Source organism: Lepeophtheirus salmonis, chromosome 2 (assembly GCF_016086655.4).
Source record: "Lepeophtheirus salmonis chromosome 2, UVic_Lsal_1.4, whole genome shotgun sequence".
NCBI lineage: Eukaryota > Metazoa > Arthropoda > Copepoda > Siphonostomatoida > Caligidae > Lepeophtheirus > Lepeophtheirus salmonis.
Window position 1 is genome coordinate 40,089,959 of NC_052132.2, and position 22,377 is coordinate 40,112,335.

At 28.8% G+C, this 22,377-nt stretch overlaps 1 protein-coding gene across 4 annotated transcripts in view; it reads left to right on the forward strand.

Moving 5' to 3' along the window:
• LOC121113760 (V-set and immunoglobulin domain-containing protein 2) overlaps positions 1-22,377 on the forward strand; it is a 445,858-nt gene that overhangs the window by 186,707 nt on the left and 236,774 nt on the right. Inside the window, exon 1 of one of the 4 annotated variants that reach the window (XM_040707619.2) lies at positions 20,365-20,503. The exons of 1 other annotated variant lie outside the window; for it this stretch is intronic. The gene's annotated coding sequence lies outside the window, so the exon portion shown is untranslated. Of the gene's footprint in view, positions 1-20,364; positions 20,504-22,377 lie in introns of those variants that run through there. 2 more of the 4 variants (XM_040707617.2, XM_040707618.2) reach the window with 2 other exon arrangements.

Sequence of the window (22,377 nt, forward strand, 5' to 3'; positions counted from 1 at the left end):
ATAATCTGAATAGCAGCGCACCTACGATCTCTCTCATTGAACATAATGACTTTTCTTGAGTACTTAAAATGATGCTATCGCTACAATAACTAAAGCCTATGACCCGGGAAAAATTTTTAACACCAAAAACAGACGGACCAGACATCACCTAATGGAGTAATGTTGTCTTTAAAAAATTTTCACGAAGCCTGTAGAGAGAATATCTCCTCCAAGCTGTAAAATATAACAATATGACAATTTTAGACTTTTGAAAAAATATAATGTCATTGCATAAATTTTAGTACAAATTATTACTTATGTGATATGTTTCTTCAATTAAAAAAATTGCGTAAATTTCTTTATTTTCATGAAATTTGATGACTTTTTGATATATTTCAAACAAAATAACTGAGTTATACATATGTAAAGTAAAAGTTTTTTTATCACAACACATTAAAAAGGAATAAAAAAGTATTGTTTTAATTTAGTGTCGTGAGAATATTAATTTATTACTGAGACTTGGTAAATGGTTTTTTTTTCTAAAATATGTGTAGAACATAGTCAAAAGATGAAAAACCTATCGTTTGAGCCAAATTGATCAAGTTTTAGATATTGTACATGGCCTTTGAAGTTGTAAATTTCAGAATTTTATCCAAAATACAACTTTAACCTTCAAATAGTCCATATATTGTCATAATAGAGAAATGCAGGGGTCGGAAGCAAAACATGGACTGAATGACTGATTTTATAAAAATGTGAATAATTTTATTTTTTAATAAATAATTTTGAATTTTTTTTAACAAAACTTTGAGACACGATTTTGTGAAACTCAATGTGGGTACCCTCAGCAGAATTATAGCCTCCACACGGCAGCGGGAAGCCTTTCGGAGTTGAAGATGAACTTATAGGACAATTTGTTCCACTCCTTCACAATGGCAGCCTTTAGTGAGTCCACGTTCAGGGAAACGTTCAGTTAGTCTCCCTCTCCAAAGTGCCCGAAACAGAAAGGTCCAAAAGATTGAAATCTGGCAAAGATGATGCCCACATGTTCTTGGTTCAAAAATCAGCCATGTTGCCGGCGCAGGAACTTCTGACATTTGGACGATGTGTGTGCGGGTTCACTATCTTGGGTCCACACATTGTTGTGTCTTCCACTTCCTTCTTTCTTTGAGAGGTCATTTCCATCCTTCTTCATCTTGCCCACCTTAAAAATGAGGCTCCTGGAGCACTTCAAAATGTTCATAATCTATGCCATCTCCATTTTGGCATCCAGAAGGTCTGATATCCTCTGCCTTTTTGCTTCTTACTCACTCATGATGAAAGATTTGAGAAAATGTTTATAATTGTTTACTTATGCAAAAAGAACAGGAGATTTAGAACATACAGGAAACCATCACAAAACCTCTCTATTTTAATAACATAATTAGTATTTATTAACAGTCCACGTTTAGCTTCCGAACTCAGTAGATTAAGAATAACTAGTTGAGATGAGTACACAATCTTTCAATAGTCATTCCAAAATTTCTTTGTAATAAATTTTAAATCTACTAATTTTTTTATAAATATTTCTTAGAACAAATGTGATATAGTATAATATTACTATAATTATGGGTAGTATGCCAAGTTATTCGTTCTTTAAACTTAGTTGGAAAAATATATACAAGTAGCACATTCTATACATATTGATGACATAAATACATGTAGAATATGAATTGATTACGAGGGTTTTTGTACGAGAGGTATTTAAGCAAAATAAATACTGTTAGGACATCCTTGAGTACCTGACTTCGGATAGACTGCTAAACTACAATCCCAGATTGTTTACAAAGGACGTCCTATTTGCCAAACTGCAGCTTACTTCTGATGGCCTATTGCATAAATAGCCCGTGAAGAGGTGCTCCAAGACGTTTCTACTATTTAAAATAACATAAAAGATTATTAAAAGATTTTACTATTACTTTCTTGGTCCTCCAGCTCCCTTTACATGGCTATGGAGACCGTACCGTTGAACCATGTTCTTGATTCTATTAATGAAAGCTTTATTAAGAAAACTCCAGCCCACCAAATCAATAGAATTGTCAAACGTATTGGATCCCTTACTTATGGATATGTTGTCGAGGGATCGAGCTGAATCTTCAGACACCCCTTCACAAGTCAAAAGGTTCTGTTCTGTTACAGGATCGCGACTTAGAGATGAATAATTCTGCCTCTTTGTGGCTTATACGAGGTAACCTCTTTTTATTTTTTTTATGAATGTTTATAGGTAACCAATGGGAAAACCATCAACGTGAGGCTATTGGATGCTTTGTTTCAAACACTGATCTCCAGGACTTATCGGTTGTTGATGTCGTACCCTTTCTATAAAAATTTCAATAAAATTGAAGTTATCATTTCGAAATTCCTACTTATCCTCTACTCCGTACGTGTAAATAAGTCCCATGATTCCTACAGGCCTCGATAAGTTGGTCAGAAAAGAAAAGCATCTTTTGGAGAAGTTTTGCTGAATTAAGTGATCGACCAGTTACGAAGTATTCTCTCCTGGTTAGAGTTAGAGATTTAGCTAGTATTTCTCTATTATATTCAACTAATTAATTTTTTATTAAATGTTATTGTTTTTTTTTTAAAGAAAGGATGTTTAATCATGTATTTTTGACCATTTCTTTCCTTATGTTCAAAAATATGTTATTTTATAAGTATTTATATAAATTATTATTGATTTTTTAAAAAAGGCATCCGGAGGAACGAACTACACTAAAAGGAATACTATAAGGGTGATATTCAATGACTATATACACTTTTCTACTTGAATAAAGCTTTTCAAAGATAAAGTAGCTCTTATGTTATACATAAAAGTTACAATTTTTTTAAATATATTATTATCAGTCATATCAAAATAATGTAACATATTTTTTTACTGTATACTTTATTATAGATGAAATCTTTGCCAAATATATAAATTTCATAAAATTTTAAACAGGAGATGCATATAACCGTTGAAAACATCCAACTTTCAAAGAATGAATAAAATATGATATATGAACAAAATACTCTTAGAAAATAACCATTATTATCAGAAGCTAAAGGAGCATGAATTAATTATAAGTACGATAAAATGCTGATAAGAATAGATTAGTTTCAAAATACTATTATAAATCATGTCTACAGTTTACGGGTCCATAACTTTTGTTTCAATGCATTGATACCTTATTAATACTGCACCATACTTAATTATATTGTCTACTACCGGGGGTAGAAAAGTAATGGGACCTCTTTTTAAGCTATTTTTAAATACGCTGTGTTGATTTAATCATAAAATTGTGACTATTTTTTGGGAGCTTTGCTACTAAGCAAAGTGTGCATATTTTCAACAATCAGTTCTAACACTTCATAATGGGTGCAAAAATAGCCAACATTGTATATTGAATCCGTTCCACATCATAAATACACTTAATGTCAGCAAATACACTGTATGTCGGGTCAAAAATAGATTGGCTGTTGGAAATGACCTAAAGATTGAAAGGGCGACCAAAATGAATCAAAGGACATAAGATAGGCATTTGAGGGACACCCCAGCTTTTCAGTGCAGATAAATTAGTATACAGCTTGGCGGGACCATCAAAAAGACTGAGTGAAAGTCCCTGTGAATAATTTAGAGGCAACTTCTATCCGAACATCAAAGAACTCCGTCATCACCAATATCAACTACTTTTGAGTTACCTGAAACACATGAGCAGCCGGGTATTGTTTTATTTTTTTCTGGTGGGAAGACCTTCACGGTTTACCCCGTGTACACCAAGCAGAATGATCGCGTAGTATGTTTTGACAATTCCGACAATTGCATCAGAAACGCAGCATCTGTCATAATATTAGGGGCTGTGGCATCAACTTGGGAAAGGAAGCCTCTACTTTGGCTCCTTGTTAGATATTGATTATCTGCAGTCAACTACTTGATATTGTTAAAAGACAAAGTGGTCCTATACATCACCAACACAATAATGGAGTCCAAAAAGGTGATTGCATTTTCCAACTGGAAGGGGCATGGCTTATATTGCAAAAATTGTACAATAGTGGATAGTTAGCAATATGAAGTTTTGGTCAAAGGAACTTTTCCTTCCCAAAAATATATATCTAAATCCACTGGATTACTCTATTTGGTGGTAATTTAAGAAGAAGGCATATGATAACCAAGTATTGACGCCCTGAAGAACTGTGCCACCAGTATGATAATCATGGAAAGTACTACGTCATCAATGTGTAAAAAGGGTTATGTAAGCGTTGGGAGGCATTCATTAAGGCCAATGGTGGCTAAGTTCACAAATAAGGTTCATTATTATAATATAAAAAATTTTAAAATAAAATTTATTAAGTACAACTTCATCTTGATCAATTACATGCATTTCAATATTTACAAAAATAAGGTCTAAGTACTTTTTCGACACCCAGCATTGTGAAAACTGTGAAATTAATTATTGTTGAATAAACATAAGTATAACTACAAAAACACTATTTGTAGTTCCACAAGTTCAATAAATTAACAACTCAAACAAACCAATTTGCAAATGCAAAAAACTTGACAAAACAAAATAGTGTTTAAAGATATTTAATATTATTGAGAAAAAAAGTGTTCTAAGTAATTAAAGTTAGGTGTCGTAGAGTCCAAAAGTATGTTATAAAAGTAATTTTATAATAACATACTAAAATTAGTTTTTAATTTTCGAACATTTAAAATATTTCAGGAATGATTTTAACTATAATAATTACTAAAATTCTTAACTGCAATTAAAACTTCATGGAAAAATCTACAAGCAATGAATAGATTTAAATTATTGTCAGAAGGAGATGATCATTTTTAGTTGGTACTATATATAAAACCAAACAATAACTAGGAGAGGAAAGTTCTTCATAAATCATTCATCGAATCATCATTAGTCGTGGCTGATGGCGATTGATGTTGCTAACGATGGACATTTTGTAAAGTGCATTGATAAGGTGTGAGAAATACTTAACATGGTACATTTTAATAAATAAATGATAATTAAAGCCCATTAAAATTACTTGCTTTATATATCATTATTATCTTTGAATGAAGGGGATCATCAGTTATCCTATAGGCGACCTATAGTCGTTTTTAATATCACAAGCGTAGAGACGCCTGGAATTTTTATAATCCCCTGTCAGGTAGCTTGATCTAATGGGGGTGACGGTGTGCCTTTTCATACAATTATATTTAATTAACTTTCACCTTCACCAAAGTTCAACTTTCATTTAAAAACACCTGTCTATTCACTTTTCGAATTGTTGGGTGTTACGATATTTTCCACAATATTCTTTTATCATGAGAATGAATATATTTTTATAAATTACATTTATTAAAACACCATATCTGAATATTCCCATTCCTTCAAAGTTAGATAAAAAAATGTCAACAGCAATGATTTTTACTCATATATGATGACATCAAGTAGAATATTCAGTAAACCAATTGTACTTTTTCCTTCTTATAACCATATTTAAATTTGTGGGTCTCATATTTTTCTTCCCTCCCTTTTCTGTAAATTCATAACATATCAATTGATTTAGGTCTGAATCCGATATTTGGGGGACAGTACATCATTAGTTCTTGAATTATTAACAAATTCTGGGCTTCTTTTATGATTGATGTTGTGTTTTCCAAATTGCTTAATGCAAGAGATACATGAAACTGATCTTATTAATTTTTTAATAACTTAATGTTACATTTTGCCTTAAAATATATAAATAAAATAAGAAATCATAAAATATAGTTTTTAGATACGGTACATGTTTCAGATTCTAAAAGCATTTAGGTTTTTTTTTTTTTGGGGGAGAAAATGTCTAGTAAAGAGTGTTTTGTCGGTATTTATTGGGTCCAGTTCAGTCTTAGGACCAGCATTATCCGTCTTAGGGCCAGTTTTTAACTATCATTCGATGTAATGTTTCTAAATAATGCCGTTGGTTTATTAAGCTAAATAAGATATTGGGAATATTGCATATGCAGATTATAGCACATATCTTGCTAAAAATATTCTTATTTTTATTACAATACAACGTCATATTACCATATTATATTTTTACTTAGTTATATAATTTAATCCATTATATTACGGAATTATTGATACAAGAAAATATACCCTCCATGACGTCGCGAGAAATTGATTTTACTTTATTGAAGAACCGACAGGGTGGACTGGAATGGATAGGACCGCATTCCTTGGTTCTGAATATGAACTGACACAACATTTCTTGTAAGTACAAAAAAAAAAGAAGGAAAATGACCCTGTTTTTTTTTTTTTTTTTTTTTTTTTTTAAATCCGAAAGGTAAGAATTATATTATGTCCTGAAGTGGAAACAAACAACAAACAATTGATGATAATAAAAAGAGCACCTTAAAAATATTAATATGTTTAAATATATATTAAGCTATCAAAGTTTAATTATAGTATGTGAACTTTTGCTCTCTGTAGCCACAAAACCAGAAACTTAGTGTTGTAATTGTCTTTTTTTATGTTTTTCGAGATAAAAACATAAGGAAGACACCATCTCAACCCGAAGACAAATTTTATCATATTATTGTTATCGAGATTACAAATAATTTTATTATACGTTCTTACCACTTATCTACCCCACCAATATTTACTTGAAAAGGGAGAGGGAAAGGGTGTGAAAGCTGTATTATCTTATAAATAACATGTCGTGTTTGATAATATTTTATCAATTTAGAAATAACCTACAGTCACAAAATTTTAATTGTAATCAATTTGTTCACTGATGCTTATAGTATCATATTTAAAAAAATACTTTGAGCAAATAATAATTTACATTGATAAAACCCCACTTTAATGTTTGTATTAATAAACACACCAGGATAGTACTTGCATTGAGATTTGAAAGGAAATAATGAAGAGTTAATCTATTATTGAAAGTAACAATCATAGTGGGTATTTTAAATCCGAAGAAGTTAGAAATATCCACGCGTAGTAGTCCAAGGGGTTAAGAGCTTGGAATCCACATATTCATTCATTTAGATCGTGTATTACATGAACTTATTATGAGTTATTAGCTGAGTTTTCCTTGGCAACATTGTTTACAGTTGATTTGAGCAGCTCCCTCAGGACAATAATTTCCTCGGGCCCTATTTTCTATTTTCTCTCAAATTATTAAGGTCTCAACTTGTTCTAGATTAAAAAATCCCCACCTTCTATATATTTATGCAAATTATGTTCATATAAATCATTCTTTAAAGAGTGAAGATGACTACGGAATACAAACATTACTCACTAATGACATTTGTCTTTTATAAAAAATTTAAAATGAAAAATATTATTTATTTGGTAAAAATAAAAAAAATCTGAACAAATCCTTACACGACAAAGATAAAAATTTATCCTGATGACCTTTAATCAAATTTTATTTAATTCCCCCTCCCCCCACACTCCTCCAAAATATGTTGCAGCGTTCATGTTACAATATATTCTTTTTTTGAATAATTTATGTTGACACCTTAAAGGGTTCTGGTGCATTTATTTAATTTTTTGTTAAACAGATGTTGTTTCCTTTTGGAGGTCATTTTTGTATTTTTAATATCTTGTTTGGTTTTTTGCATTTGATGGAAAAGAGTTTTTAGTTTTGATCTATAAAAAACATGTGCAAGAAAGTAGTTAACTTAATTTATTTTTCAGGTCAAACTATTTTTTATTTTTTTTTTTATTTTTTTGCATTACCATAATGAACAATCAAGCTAAGTTATTATTTTTGATATACTTGTATACACCGTACCTGAAGTACTTGATAAAAAAAGAGAAATTTTTATCACTGACTGACGTTTTTATCTCTTATCCTTTTGTATTTATGATTTATTGAATAATTAAAAATGATCGATTGAAGTATTTTAATAAAATGTTTATCCTACTTTGCGTAAATGTATATTACGTGACAATAATTATTGATTTTCTGACATAAGTAGGCTTAAATAATCAATAGAATATAGTATGTTCGGTTCAAATCAGTGTATTTATGTATAAAATATCATTATAAATTAAGTAACTGAATGCTATCATAGCTATAATTGTAAAAAATATTACCTGAGACGACCACAAGACAATTTGTAATTGCATTCTATATAGTAGGTTTTTTTTTTCACTTTCTAAAACTGTTTTTATTATTACTTAATTCTTGAAAAGATAAAATATAAGTGTAAAGGGTAACCCCGAGATAGTGCCATCATAAATGATAAAGAGTAACAGTGATGATTGTATTGGGTAGACATAAGTGTAAGTACTTGTGGGACTAAGAGTAGAATTGAGGGTTGAAAAAAGAGTAATTCTTACCTTTGTTCTTACTTGATGTAAAATAATAATTTTGTTTATTTATTTCCTTTCATAGCTGCTCAAAGATAATCTAATGACACGTCTAACAACTAATCAGCTCTCCTCTAAAAAATATATCCTTCCTCAAATTGTCAGGGTTACCGTGTAGTTTTTTAATTTATTTTATATTGCCATAAATGAAGATCATATTTTATCAAACTCTATTATGGATATATTTCTTGAAAAAATTATTGTTTTAATAATTTTTTGAAATTGCAGATTTAGTTATAGTTAATTGATGGCCTATGTGGAGACACATAGGGTTGTAGTTTTTGACAATAAATGACGGTATAAAATGCAGTCAATCGACATAGCTCATTGACAACGCACTCGGAAGATATTATTCTTTTGAACTCAATGTGCATGGGTTTGCACCGCGATCATTCCTAGAGAAAGACATATTCTTTATATATATGGGATTAACACAAGATTCATAGGTTAGATGGAGTAATTGTAATTCTATAATGTTTACATATACTTTATCAGTGCAACTCCGTCTAACCAATAGAGGGAACATTAAAAAAATGTTGTAACTTACCATATATGAAATAAATTGCCATTGTTAAAAATATTAAATAACAAAAGTAGGATTGAAATAATTTTAGATATATTGCCATTGCACACGTTGCGGGTTTTATTTGGTAAATAATTTAATATTTTCAAAGTTATTTTAAAAAAGAAGTGATTTCTGGCTATATTTGGAAAAATTATTATTTTTTTAGAACAATGAAATATTGTTAATAATTGGGAACTTTTGAGAGTTTCTAACTAATCTTTGTCAATTTAAAATTGAACAATTTGATCGGTTAGAAGATATTTTGATGAGGCCATGCTATTATATTGATGGAATCTAAACCAAAATATCGAAATTAAGGAAACCAAAATAATGTTATTTTATAGAATAAATATTAAACAATTAACTAATATAAATCATTGTAAAGAAAAAAAAGTAGAAAATAGAAAATTAAAGATAGGAAACATTTCACTTCATTGCTTTGTTAAAAAAAAAATTTGTAGTAAATGTGACTTTCAACAATTAATTTCTCAACTTTATGCAGGACTTTATATATTTTTACAAGTAAATTATAATCTAAAACAATAATGCTACTAATTTTTGGAGGGAGATATCTGTTTTTGTCAATCGTTAAATTAGTTTAGATTAATACTTGCAACCACTGCTGTTAGTATTAGCCTATATATATTTAAAAAATATAGCCTTACACTAGGGTTGTCACGGTACAGGATTGTACAACTATTAAGTTTGGTATGTTTTTACCTTTGGTACGGTACGGTACATATATTTATATTCACATATAATTTTTTTGATGTTATCATATTTTTTTATCATTCTTGATTTGGTTGATATATGATGTTTAACATGCATATATTAATAAAACGGAACAATATCATTGGTTATTATTTTTTTACAGAATTGAAAATATATTTTACGTCATAAATACCAATATGATACTTACGAATCTTAGTAAAAGAAAAAAAATATAATCCAAAAGAGATAATGATTTACCATGTATAAAATCATAAAATGTATCTCAGTTGACTAAAACCAGTGGTATGGGGAAAAGATCATTTAGACACGTTTCCTAAGCTTTCCATGTTAGCTTTAGGATACCTCATAACTATAGGTATACTTGGATGAAACAAATATTTTTTTGTATCGCTGACCATGTTGTGACGGCTAATTGTCCTTGGTTTTTACAGGAAAATGTAGACAAACTCATCTTTTTGTTATTTAATATAAATTCATAAAAAAATAATAAAATATAATCTATGTATATTTCATTTTAGCTTTTTTTTTTTTTTTGAGAAGTTAAGTATATTTAGAAATAATTTATTTGTATAGAAAATAAACTATTAAAGAATTTAATATCAAAAAAACTTTTTAAACTATATTAATTCTAGTTAAAAAAGCATATTCCTATTATACCATGCCAAACGACGTACCATGAAATGTGTATCGCGGTTTCTTTTGAACTGTGGGTTTAGCGTACTGTCCCAACCCTACTAAACACCCAACCCTTCACCAAAAAAATAATCGTTTTTCTCTTTAATTATATAGTATAACAACATAAATTAAAATATGTTTTTGTAAGAGGTCCTTATTAATTATAAATACTACAAAAAAAAGGAAATTAATTATTTTCTTTCAATTATGACCATGAATTTGCAAAAAGGTATAATTGAAGAAGGTAAGAAAACATGATTTCCCTAAATAATTAAATTAAAAAAGTAATATATACTATATTAATCTATAATAAAAAAGAACATGTATGTATTTAAATTACCTAAGAAAAGTATCCTCCAAAGTATTAAAAACTTTTTGCTTTGAAGGATGCATTTAACCAAAAACTCATAACGCAGTTAAATTTTTGAAATTGAATAATTATATCTAGAGAATGGTTCAAAATTAAATGTCATTACATTTAGGGTATTGTTTGAAGAAATATAGTCAACTAAGTTGGAAATGTTGCGACATCACGATGAAGCCCCAATCTACACAGCAAATGAAATGCAAAATGTTGCACATTTTTTTAGGATCATTTTTACACTAAAAGTTTACATGATTTTAACACCCTTGACTTTGAAATGTAGAGTACGAGGACGCTGAAGGCGGAGGCAAATACAGTATCTAGATTCATCAAAAACTCTTGAATGGCAGCTGCAGACGCAAAATATTCTGGAAAAGATTGTACAAGTCAGTGACCAAGGATTTCCGCTATTTTCTTATGAGAACAGAGGCAATTATATGAGAATATTAAGGCTTCAAATAGTAGCAATACATAAACTCTCTAGCGCAAACCATAATCTTTTAATTAACTTCATTTTTTACAGGTGTTTCATTTAAGACCACCCTGTATATATATACGTACAAAGTGTGCCCTAACACATGCAGTAACATATAATTAATTTTGTATCCCAGTTATTTTTGAATAAGAGGTTTTATTACGCAACTAAATGACAGCTGAATTAAAAATAAACAAGTTTTGTTTTTATCACATGTCAAGTTCAAAAATGTAGACGCATCAACAGATCATAAATCGCTTGTATGCTCTCATCTACATCGATGTCCGTTCAGAGTAGGCTATATAGACTGTTGGAATCACCATAAAGACTACCCACAACATCAAGAAGTCCATTACAAAGTTATACAGTTACAAAGAACCAAAACTTTCCAAAAAATAATATGTCTAACTTCTGTCCTGCCTCAATATAGCCCTCCTCCGGTCCTACCTAACCCTCCTGGACGATGTTTTTTTGAGTAACTTGGAGAAAAATGTATGTTGCATCTCGCTTCTATATATTGATTTGCTCCAGGCTGACATCATGCCAGTTTGGTAAGCCATGGACACCATTTTTATCGTCAAGAGCTGCAAATCTGCTCAGCGGCGTGTTGAGGCGCTTATTGGTTATAAAGGAAGATATATTGAAAAAGATTTAGATTAATATAGTATTTCAACAATTCCCCCTAACCCTCAAAAAATAAAAATAGTTTTATTTTCTTGATTCCATTAAAATCACGTATTTTAATGTTTAATCACGCTACTACCATGTTTTGGATCTCCCTCTTTATATATTAAATGTAGAGTATTAATGATAAAAAAAAGATTTTTAGAGTAATTAAATAACATTTTTAATAATAATATTACTTGGACCAATAAACAACAGAGTAAACAAAATATAATATTTCAACATATAAAAAATATAATTTAGTGCATGCCTTCATATCTATAAGTTTAGTTTTTTGTCTAATCAATCATAAGTAAATTAATTATTTTTATTTTTATATTAACGTCAAAATTTTATTTCACCATTAGAACAACCAAAATATCATAAGAGTTCAGTAAGTTCAATTTAATTAGGAATTAGGTTAACCAGCAGTACTAAAAGATATCTTTTTTCTATGGACTAATGGTTGTATTTAACCTTTCATTACTCAATTTTGGTCTTTGGAAACCCCAAATTTGTTAAATATGTTTGTTTTTTTTTATTCCACCCTTTTTTCTATGATCTTTCAATGAAAACTCTGGAATAGGCTTATAATTTCCTATATATATATTGTTTACTCTCTTTAAATGAATAATTTAGGAGTTATTATCAATTAAATATTGATTTAGTTCTTTTTAGAGGAAGGTCTATTAAAGAAACATTTAACTATTACAATATAAAGGAATTATGAAAGAAGGAGCCCAAGAGGAAATAATAAAATCCTCATGAATGAAAATAAAACTACTCACCGTTGTGTTAAAAAAAAGAAATAAAAGATTAACATGTTCACCCTCATAATTTGATGAATTTTTAAAAAGAGGGACAGCTTAGCTATCATGACGTTAAATAACGAACTGCTAGCAGATATGTGATGAAGCAAATTAACACAAATCCCACTCCAGCAACAATAGAGGCAGGAATTACTCTGAAATACTCTGTGTCCTACAGAGACTAACACTTTTAACTCCTCAACGTTACTCTCCGTCATTCATAAGGAAACGCACTCATGGTTACAGTTGATGGTTTATATTTGTATGTTCTCTCCTCAAGAGTGAAATATTAATGAGATCAGCATAGAAAGAAAAACAATATATTTATATTTACCTCGCAACTACAAAAAGTTATTCCCATATAGTACTATTTTGGGTAGTAAAAATTAATAACTGCTGTTATGTAGATGAAAAAAAAGAAATGATTTGATATATACCCATTTTATGTTAGATAGTTATGACGTTTTTTGATATCTTTATTTCATTATCTACCGGTAGTAATAACGATTAGAGAAGGGATCTGGGTTAAGAAAAAACTAAGTTAAACAATTAGAAAAGAGAAAAAAGGTAGATGAGAGGGATCTTTCTTCTTTCCTGTTCATTGGTTAAATAAGTCGTGGGGGTTCAGCATCTAACTCTAAAAAAAGGATTTACAGAGATGTAAATGAATTTAAATAAAGTTATAATATCCCCCCCCCAACTAAAATTAAATAACAAGCAGCTGATATTAACAATGATCTTCATTCAGTCACACCATATGTCTTGCTCTTACCTTCTCCTTGGCTCGCATATATTTAAAATTCTTGAGTCATTGAGTTGTTTGGATTACTAACTGAAATTTCTACTAATTTTACATTCAATAGGAGAAAAATTTGATTTACGTCTGTAGTAATGACCAGAAAACCAAATAATAAATTATTGTTTTATTTAATAAATTCTTCACGGATTCGTCCAATTTTCTAAATTTTTCAATTTAAATATATTTTAAGACTCTAATCCGAGTTTATCCATATATTTCTTCAGGGAGATATAACAACGACAAATAAACCACAGGAAAAAATTCACGTTAGGATTTGAATGGAGAGTCATGTAAGGGTCAATATCAGCTACATAACTATAACTAGTAAAATTACTTTGATTAATTATCTCATTTCAACATCACCACTCTCTCCAGTGATATTGCTTTATAATTTAATTAAATACCTAATCTGTATCCTCAAGTTATTTCATTCCTCATGAATCAAGATTTATAATTGAAGGTTTTATTATTTTGCGCACAAAAACAACTTATTGGTGAGATTCTTTTGTATAATAATATGATTCCCCTTCCTTCATTTCCTCCCACTGTTAATAAGGTCAAATAGCCTCGAGAGATTTCATTATGAAGAATCTGATGTTCGACCTTATTTTGTTTTAATTAATCATGTGAGTTATTAGTAGAGGTGTTTCAAATATAATTTAAAACGCGTGCGATTTTTTTAGTATATATAAACTCGAGCAGTGTTTTTATTTTATTTTTCCAAAGCTGTTATCAGTGTAATCTAATTCTTCAAAAGTTAACATCTACATATATAGTAATCACGTATTTGTGTGGTGATGAATGAGAGAGAACAAGGGAAGAAACACTCAGGATTTCATGAGTCGTTCCAAATTGTTTGACTCGGAGTAGAATTAAAGATTCATATCAGAGTTGTTCCTGTATAAGGAGCAAGTAAAGATTCTGAAATACATTTCTGAATTTGGTTTTTGATATTAAATAAATAATTTATAAATAAAATCATGGTTGGTCATCTATATATGTAAATATACATATACAATGGCGTAGATGGGGAAATATTTGATATCGTTATATTGTAGAATCGTATGGGATGACGGTTTACCGGGTAGAGATAGGAAAATTGTAAGGTGACAGGAAATGTTGCGTGAGTGAATAATATTTTCACTAGTTCCCCTGATGATAGTCATGCCAGGATTCATCCAGTCCTTGACATTTTTAGAACATTTTGCTTTGAGAAAAACTCATTTTAAATTTAAGAGCGTCGTACTGGGTTAATATCTTATATGATAATTTTGTATCATTGATGATTTTAAAATAGTACCCTCATGCACCACAATAATCAAAATTTGTTTCTAAATAGGTATAGAAATGTTTTAAATAATGATTAATTCTCTTTCAGTATTCCTGGAATAGAAAATTAGGTCAGAAATATTTTTTTATCTAAAATCATTATGAAAAAAAAAGGTTTTAAAATTTATATCCTTGTAAAATTTGCACTCAACTGGTCAAAAAAAAACAAAAAAACAAGAAACAGGATAATTAAGTCTTTTTTTTTTTTTCATGGATGAGTAAAACCATATATTTTATACCTTATTTGTATAAAAAGCTTGGTCATCAAAAGAAAACTTTTACACCATTTTTTTTTTTTTTGACACGATAGGAATATTTAACTTTCTTATTTAATCCACTCAAATCATTAGAGAGGACAAAGTTTTTATTTTTTGTGATTAGTGTTCAATCAATTAAACTTTCATATACAAAAATAATTTTTTGTTTTCTTTATAGTATTATCATTAAATGTAGACTAAATATGATAGAGTGCATTGATCAATTGTTTTTCATCACGATCATCAATTGATTTTGTTTTTCCAGCCATTCCTTAAAAAAATACAGAAAAAAAACAACTCAAAATCAATAAGTAGTTTGCCAATTTTTACTCCATTGTAGGACAATCCTTCATGTTATGGTTATGTTTAGTATGAAATCGTTGAAATTAAAAAACAGCTAACTGGAGTACAGCTAACAAACTTTAATAACAATAACAAAGGGATAAGTGGTAAAAAAGGATAGTTTCAAAAAAGATGTATTGTATGGCAATGAGATCACTAAAGTTGTTGTGAGACTTTTTTGCAGTTGGATCCTACCAAGTGTTTTCTTTTTTTTTAGTTTTAGTTTTCAACAGCTGTTATTATTAGTATAAAGTGAGTGCGCTCGTGAAAGACTATAAGTAAAACTAAAGATCTCTTAGGAATTCATGTTTAAAAGTATTTTTGTAAATATCGAAATCGGATTAATTTATCAAATTGTCCTTGAAAATGACAAAGAAGGGTTTATGTGTGTTTCTTTCCTTTTTCAGCTATTCTCACATATGCACAGCACTTTATTTTACATAAAAACACGGCCTAAATTCCTATATATTAATATTGTTGAATTGAGAAAGGAAAAATTTAACTAGGACGCATGTTATGTCAAGTTGGGTCTTGGCAATTGTAATGAACATACATACATATATGTTTGGGCACCTACTTTTAATTTCAACAGTGCCCACACATGCCTTTATTGCTTCTTGAATCCTGAGGAAATCCGTAAATAATTTTTTTAATGGCACAAGATATTCATTATATGATAATGCACATATTTTTATAATTATACTTTCTTTAAATGACGCATAACAAAAACTCAAATTTGAAGAATGTTTGGTTGGACAGCAGCCTAGCTGTCACACCTTTTCACTAAATTAGCTACTTGCAGTTTTCAGAGAGAGGCCTTATGTACATGTCCTACTTCGTACAAAGCAAGAACATTGATCGGAATGACTCCCCCATCCATCCTCAAATCTATTTCGAGTCAAACAGTATATATTTTTATTGATTCTTTTATGTAGAAATTTTCAATTTTCAAATTTGTAGTTCAATTTTGGCCGGTCGTATTTTATACAACTCAAGCTCTTGGTATCTTCAATAGGGCTATATGATTCCAAATTGTTTCCTGTATACTTTTGTCACACTCGATATTTTTCAATACCATTTTGCATTATATAAAAGAGTTTTGGTAATATTTTTGGTTTCCTTTTAAAAAGTTTCATTTACTTTACAAGAATATAAATTTTGTAAGCTAAATTTATATTTGATAAATTGGATACACTTTTAAAAATACATTTTTTGTCGTGTTATAAATCATGATGATTTATTTCTTAAAAACACGCAAGTTTATCACAGCTATCAATATCTGGATATAATCTGTTTTAACATGGCATTATGAAATAAAATGCTAACATAGCTTATTAATATTATTGTGATCTTTTTTTATGTTTTTAATCATATTTCTGTAAAAGTAAAGGTACAATTATATAAAGTACAATTATTTATTTTATTCTATGAGACTACTTCCTTACAGCACAAAAATCTTATTTAACAGTTTTTTTAAAATATTTAAATAGTTTAAAGTTATAAAATCCCTTTCCCTCCATAAAGTCAATATCCCCTGAGTTGACAATCCCCACAAGTTTCCCTCCCAATTACCTCCTAATTAGTTTGATGGGAGTAATAAGTACAGAAATACAACTATTCAAAATAAGATGGCCTCTACCAACCTTAAAATAGCTTGAGAATCCCCAGTAGAACAAGTATTTCTGCAGAAAAACTATCAGCCTGAAAGTGGGAGAGTTCCCATTCTAACACATAAACGACTACATTATTGACAAACCCAGGTAATTTTCAGTTCATACTAACCTTCAATTAGTATTTGTTAACATGTGTTTGTATTCTCAACCTTTGTATAGAGGTTATAGCTATTTTAGTGACCCCAGTTTTGTAATTTTCAAAACAATGGATAGAAATGAATTTTGTTGGTTAATGAAACACCGTTTTTTTTTATGTAGAAAAATACTGGTGAAGCCAAAATAGTGGTTTTATAATCAATTTAAGGACTGCCTTTAAAAAAATCAACTATTATTGACTGGTTTTCTGAATTTAAATGCAGCTGCATAAGCACTGATTATGCTTAACCCAATTCCCTCAAAATCAACATTTGTTTTGGAAAACATAAAAAATTGAGGGATGTGTTTTATATAAAAAGAGTATACCTTTAAAGCTATTTATATATCATGAATAATTTCCAACAAAAATACTTTTTGGCGTATTCCTACAGTCATAAATAAAATATACATAATTAGGATCAACATTAAAAGAATATAAAATTAATGAAGTCGATCAAACAATTTCCTTTAGATGTATTAGTGATATTTTGAATGAAGAATTTTTATATATTCTATAGAAAATACATATATACTATAAAAAGTTCATACATAAATATGTATATATTCATGATTTCGTGACAGTTCGACGACAACCCAACAAAGAGTACATACATACATCTATGAAAGAACTGTCAACTTTCATTTTCAAAAAAATTATTTGGAATCATCAAATGAAGTACAGGGAAAAGGAAATACATAAATTCCTACTTTTAATAGGGGGTGGTCTATTGAAATCTGAGTACTTACTAGTTCAATCATAAGTGAAGGCTTAGTCATTGAAATTAATTATTAATCCTTTATACTCGTATTAAAACATAAAAAATTAGTTACAATACAATGCAAACCTGAGCTCTGTAGCTCAGTCGAGAAAATGACACTTGAACGTAAACGCCAAATTTCCATTCGTGCTCTCCAAGCAGTTTGGCGACTCCAGAACCACCCTCTACGTCGTCAGCAAGTCCCAAATATTGGAGGGAAAGAAAAGCTCTGTCAAAAGGTCAAACTGGACACGGAGGATTAAAAGAGAGCAGCCCAGGGCAATCCCCTCAAGTCCATTAAGGTCCAAGAAACCCATCTCCTCGAATGCAAAAATCTTTTGAACACTTTTTTGACACTTTTGCCCCCCTCCCTTACAGCTCTCATATCAACCCCCTTGACATGTACCCAAAAAGTGTAGTGAGGGAAAGGCCTGCAGTGTACTTAATCCAAATACCAAGACTCTCAAAGCTACTATCAGCCGGCATTGGGACGCTGGCACTGGCAGAGAACAACATCCACAGCGGGTACCAGGTCTTGCACCTCCACCTGGAAGCAATGATTGTCGTAAAGGGAAACTACATTAATTACTAAGAGAGCTCAGACACACATCTATTTATAATACATTAATTTTATTGAAATTATATTGCTAATTAATAAATTATAACATATCGAAGTTTAAAATTCAAAGTATTCAGATTTTAATGGACCGCTCGGTATATTATAAGTATTTACCTATATATTTGATAGAAGTACCTATTAAATGAAAGAAAAATCCTATATGTACGTCAATATTTGTTGCAATTATCCCTCAATTGCTTACAAAGTATTATTATTATATATTTATGATTCATCATAGCTAAGGGAATACTCTGAACTAAAGGATGTTTCTTGGAGCTACTATAAACTTGACATGATAATCCAAACAATTTGAAAAATGTCTTGAAGGAGAGCAACGTATCTGTCATGACGTATTATTAGAATAGATATAAGCAACTATACAGGTTGAGGAAGGCTATATACACAAATTCAATTCTGTATCCAGCTAGAACAAAAGACTGAGAAAAATTGTTCCTGGTGACATTGACAATTTCATTACTTTATTAGTCGCAATTTGATACATTTTTGTTACTATTATTATATTTAAATAGATTTATCAATAACAAATGAATATAGGTACTTGCATTAAGTATCATTGGTTTAAATCAGACCCCAGTAATAGAGCTAAAAACAAAAAATGTTACAACTGTCTCCTTGCTTTCTCCTCCATTTGTATCATATTCAAAATGAGTTCCTATAGTCATAAAAACATTCTTATATTCAAATATCGATGTATTATAATACATATTTTATAAATATTTATTAATTAGAGGATAATTGTTAGCATGATAAATAGATATATTTAATTAAAAGTAGCCAAATTGAAAAATAAGCATTATTATTTATTCATAATTGTACTTAATCACGCATACTGGCATTGTAACAAATCATTTTATACTATAAAAATTGGTAGATTTTCAATTATTGAAAAAAAAATAGATATATTTCTTTTGTCCAAATTTTTTATTGGTTGTAATATATTAATTATTGTTTGTATAATTTTATTTTATAAATATACTCATAATTATTGAAGTATAACAAAAATCGATTTATTTGGTACTTTTAATTATTTTGGAAACTTATTTTAAGGTTACCTTATTCATATATTTTGTATGTTATTCACTCAAATAATCGTCCAATCTTTAACGGTTAAACTAAACCAAATTTGTATAATGCTTAAGTAGGTATAAGAGTCATTTTTATTACTCATTCAAATTTGATAATCAAACCTTTTAGACAGAAAGTTTGATTTTTTTCCAGTATTTCAACACCTTTTTCTATTGAAATGATACTGTTTGAAAATAAAAGATTTAATAAGTTTCAATATTTGTACATATGACTTTTACTTATAGATTAAGTATTTTCATGTTATTTTTTAATAAAGAATGAATCTACGGGTCTCAAAATTCGTACATATAATTATTGTTGTGTCGGTGTTTATTAAGATGGGAGACTGCAGTCTCGGTTTATTCAATTTTTGATTAGTACGTAGTGAATACAGGTCCTAAAACTTATAAAGTGTAGTCATTGATGACGTCACTCATCTTTATAACTTCTTTTTTAATCAGTTTTAGAAGTAAAATCGGAAGGTCCAACGGTACTCAGGGCCTGTCGATAGATATGACTGAACCAAATACATAACGACTGAGAAAACACTACGAATGCTCCTTATTACTCTTCTAATATATCGTCCAGCATAAATATTAATATTAAAAAATAAATAAATGTTGTTCAACTAGGATGAAAATGTCAGGCACGCCATTTTTGAACTTGATCCTATGAAGATAGCTACATCTACTTATTTTAAAAGTACTTCATAAGTAAAAAATATGAAAATATGAAATTATTTAGATCACCATAAGCATCATTACAAAAAAAAACTGGTGTATATATATTAGAAGAAAAATCAAAACTTCGATATTAATCATTAATATAAAGTTGTCAAATGTTGATAGTGGAACGAAGTTACTAATAAGTATATTTTTGTCTTTTTATAATTGTTTATTATCAAATAATTTCTCTACTAATTGGTAAAGTCACTTCTACTTATCTCTTCAAAAGAGATGATAAAAATTGGCAAACACATTTCTTTAAAACCTATATAAATAAGTACACTCTTATGAACTCAAAATTATTTACAGAGTTTTGACTAAAATTTAACATATTGGCTAGTTAATATGTACTTTAGTGGGAAAATAAGTTACTTTCTTATGAAAAAATACTTTCAATTAAATTACATGGAGCAAAATCAACTCGTAATAGAAACATCATTTAAAGACAAATGAAACTAGATACATTAATAAAATTTTGCACATATATTTCATAGCCTTACAATTTTAATTAATTATGATACCTAAATAGAAATAACAATAAAAAACACTTTATATTAAATTTGTAATTTGTTAAAGAATTAAAAAAAAAATTTGGTACCAATTATTTTCTATCACTTTTAAAAAACATCAAAAATATTTATACATTTTCTTTGTTAATTAATTAGATTTACATAATACTTCGAAATATTTATTTTTTGCAAACACTAGTAATTCAAATAATCAATTATACTTATAAAATTAACTTTATAGAGAACAATGTTTACCAAATAGTTTTAATGAATTGATAAAAATATGTGATTGTCAATCAAATATATATATATATATATATATACTTATTACTTACGGTCATATTATGTTATATTTTTTTAAACCACGAATCCAATAAACTTTAGTTACTAAGTTTACTTACCAGTGAAATTTATGAGAAAAGTGATTATCTACTCATTACAAACAGTAATAATGTTTGTCACATTAAGTTTAGTTTTGATGAATATATATATATTTTATGTGCAAATAATTATTAACAATCAGTAAAGTTATAATTTCTGCTAATGAAGCAATTCAAACTAGTTTCATTAGTTTTAAACCCTTTATTTGTACTGTCAATACAATTTGTAAGTGTTTTCCTTCAAACTTTTTGTTTATTGAACCATTTATGTAAAAATGAGATGTTTACAGCTTTCAAAAAAATATTTTAAAGATCGAGACTTTTGGGCTTTCTAAATTAGGTCAAATTGATTCATTTTTTTAAATTTTTAATCATATTTTCATATATGACTGGATATGCGTCATAGGTTGTTAATCCAACATATAAAAATATTTTTTTTATCAACTGTATTATCATATTTTTTTTTTTCTTAATTTCTCTAAATAATTACAAAACAACTTTTAAAAAAAAATTAATGTCCTTACTATTATGAAATTCAATAAAACAAATACGATCAATTACTAAACATATATGGATCTACATTTAGAACATGCCATCATAAAATAACGTTGGCATTTTCTTCATTTATTTTTCTCACTTTATTATACTGGCCAATTTCCTGTTTAATCATAGAATATTTCATCATTGGGGAGTGTTTTAGATGGTTTTTATACTCTTAGCCATAGTTTCAATACTATTCTTCCTGGGTCGACTCGTATTACTTACATTTAAGGAATTTTTATGGGCGTTGATGAGGAACTCAGATATTTTTTATCTTCAATTCTATTAACAAAAAAAGTTTGTAATGACTACAATATAAAACCAATGCATTCACTTTCGCAATATCAACCATATTTTTATGAACCATCGTCGCGATTTAACTTCAGTCCTATATAAACTGATCACTATGTCTGCTAAATCCACAATTCTTCTTGTACATTGATACAATATTCGATCAGTCAATATTTTTAATTTCCTAAGTAGCTATGAAACCAATGATATATATTTTTCAATTGGAAGGACACCATCAACATTTGAGCCATGTTGTACTACGCTATCTTCCATCCATTTTACAATAACTAATCCTGA